Source organism: Acyrthosiphon pisum, chromosome A2, assembly GCF_005508785.2.
Source record: "Acyrthosiphon pisum isolate AL4f chromosome A2, pea_aphid_22Mar2018_4r6ur, whole genome shotgun sequence".
NCBI lineage: Eukaryota > Metazoa > Arthropoda > Insecta > Hemiptera > Aphididae > Acyrthosiphon > Acyrthosiphon pisum.
This window is the reverse complement of record NC_042495.1, coordinates 106,544,074-106,547,280: the sequence shown is the minus strand read 5'-3', so window position 1 is coordinate 106,547,280 and position 3,207 is coordinate 106,544,074.

Here is a 3,207-nt window from a genome sequence, read left to right as displayed (position 1 = left end):
TAACAATTAAAAAATAGCAGACTTGGCCACAATGTAGATTTCACTACTTTGATAGGCCGACTTTTTTGGTCGGGAGTTTGGAACTTGGCCTTTTTTCACTGCTATGTTTTTGTTAGGGATATCATTTATTTTTGCGGGCTTCAGCGTCGTGGTCGACGTGTTGTTATTATTTATTTATTTTTAGATTCTGAACGAAGTGATGAATGTATTTTTAAATTTATTTTTTTATGCGTCGTAGATTTTCTCTTGTAAGACCGTTTGGGTTTCTGTTGAGGAGCTGAGAAATTGGACTCTTGAGCGTTGTCAATACCAGGCAAAGATACCCAAGTATGGTCTTTTATTTTTCGTCGTCGAGACTTTTTAGATGGAATGTCTGTTAAGTCTGGCCTATACAAAGTTCTTAGACGGTTATATTCAACAATGGCACTATTCTTGGCTTTCACCTGCGTGACTGTACTGTGGTGGTGAAACGGAAAATTTTTGAGAACGGCCGCGAGCGCTGCGATGTTCATGCGCGGGCGTACGACACTACGACCTTTCCTTTCTTGCCACCACAAACCACACAAACACGATGCGTCGCGATTACGATACGATCGTGGCTATTTCGGTAACTAATAATTCCATTCAATTCATAAGAGTATGCATTATGCAATTTGCCATCAATGTTTTTTGTGACGTTATCACGTAAAATTATCGTTCGCTAACCGACGAATATTATTAAAATATTCTGTATTTGTATGAGTATATTAAATTTTGTATTTGAATAAAATAAATTTACGAAAACATGATCATGTTTTATAAATATATATATATATAAGTTAACTACAAACAATTTCTTATTACCATATTGTAACTTTATTTTAAAGTAAACGTTTATGCGTGCTAAGCGCGCCACTTCATACGTTTAGAAATACACACTCTGGAGAGGCATTCATTTTGAAAAAAATGTAATTTTTAGATTTTTCTCTTTAGTTACACTGTAAAATCTACCTTTGTGCCAAATTTCACATTTCTACCTATACAGGAAGTGTCTTATAATTTTGATGATCAGTGAGTGAGTGAGTCAGTCAGTCAGTCAGTAACAATATTGCAAATTTTGAAATCCTATACCATTTTGAAATGGCAAAATATTAAGGGCTCATTTTCTTACAGCGTCCTAAGCTACTAGAGGTTAATCTGTGTTTTAAATTTCAAAAGTTTATCTTAAAAGGAAACAGAGATTTATGGGTTGGAAAAAAAGGGCGAATTGGTTCGTGTAAAGACACACTGGCATTCCTGTAACTTGGCCTGGCGCACTGCCGTGCGCTCAGATTCAAGAATTTATAACTTTTGTTAACTTCTTGTAGTTATGTTTCAAGAACCAAAGTACATACAAAACCAACAATTTTAAGGCTTTGCAGAGCATACGAATTATTTTCTACTAATTTGTTTAAACGTTGGTCGCATTTAATAGTGTAATAAATATAGCAAAATAGTAAATATATTTTGATTTATTATTTGATTAAACTCTTTTTAAGCCTCTGGCACGAATAATGTTCTCTAAGTTAAAATGATTAAGTATGTTTGTATTAGGCATATATTAAACCTCTGGCATGGTATTACACATGTAAGTGAGATCTTGTCTAGCTTGTATGTAGGTACAACGGCATTGCATCCTGCAAGCTTGGATGACCAATATAAATAATCAATATCACTTGTAGTTAATCAATTTAAGTATTTTGAGTGTTGTATTAATTAATACCTATGTTTATATAACTTTTTAAAGACTTGTAGTTATATTTTACAAGGTTATTTACACTAAACCAACTATTTTTAACCAATTTGAGCATATGAATACTTAAACATAATTTTTAAGTAATTAAATAAAATTTAATAAAATAAAAAAAATGAAAGGTTACATTTACATGATACATTATGACTTCAAACGGTAAAGATTAAGTAACCTTATATTTTTTTTTATTTTATTAAATTTTTTCTTTCTCAGTCTAACCTACAGGAAACTGATCTAACTTAACCTACACTAAACTAACCTAGTGTAGGGGTGAAGGGAGAATTATAGTCGTGTACGTATGCCAGTGTTTTTGGTTATTGTGGAGTGGTTAGCGGGGTAAAATATAGTTGTGTTCGTATGCTAGTGGTTGTGATTTCTGAATTCGAACGGTATGAATGATAATTATGTATTGGATGATCTTAAATGTATCTCGAGTTAAACAAATAACGTATGAAATCATAATACATGGTAATATTGAATATAGTCTATTGAAGAACCTGAACGACAAAAAAAAAAGTCTTTATATCAAACTCCCTAAATAATTTAACCATTTAATATGAGATATTATTGACTATTGATCTTAATAATATATATATTATATACTTCGTGTCATCACTGTAGAGTAATAACATAATAATAATAATAGTCATTAACCATTACAGTGGCATACCCAGTTCAGCTTAGTGGCTGAAGCCACCCCTCAAAAAAAAAAAAAAAAAAATATAAAAATATTTTTTACATTAAATTATATTAAAGTAGAGTAAAATAGAAAGTTCAGCAGCACCGCCTCCTTAAATTGTACATATAATTGCTATATAGGCAATACGCAGTACACGCACCGCTCAAACTTGTATTAATAACTCAATGTAGGCAACCCGCAGCACACATAAACTCGTCAAACATCGCAACCGCCACCCGATCCGACACGTGACCGAGATATATTTTTCACCTTCCCCTTCAAATACATTATCTCCCCTTTTATTTACATTTTGAAAAAATATATAAATAATATACTGATGTACATTTGTATCGATTGCATCATACATACACTCATATATACATACATACATACATACATACATACATACATACATACATACATAGCTACATACATTATATACATACAAACATGCATATATATAGACTCGATGGATTATTTCTAATAATAATTTACATAAAATATTTTCGATATATAATTTAGTGTATAATAGTGTATTAATAGTGGAAATGTGTTTCAGGTATAACTTTGTTTGATTTATTCATAGACATGGTAAGGTCCCCGACCCCGCCTTACTTATTCAATAATATATTTTAACTAGCTGAATATGTGCACTTCGTTGCCCGTTAAATATACCAACTCTATATGACTCAAACTTTGTTCAATTCGCTATTTAATATTCGGTGTATGGTGTTTAAAATTAATCTTAACATTTTCG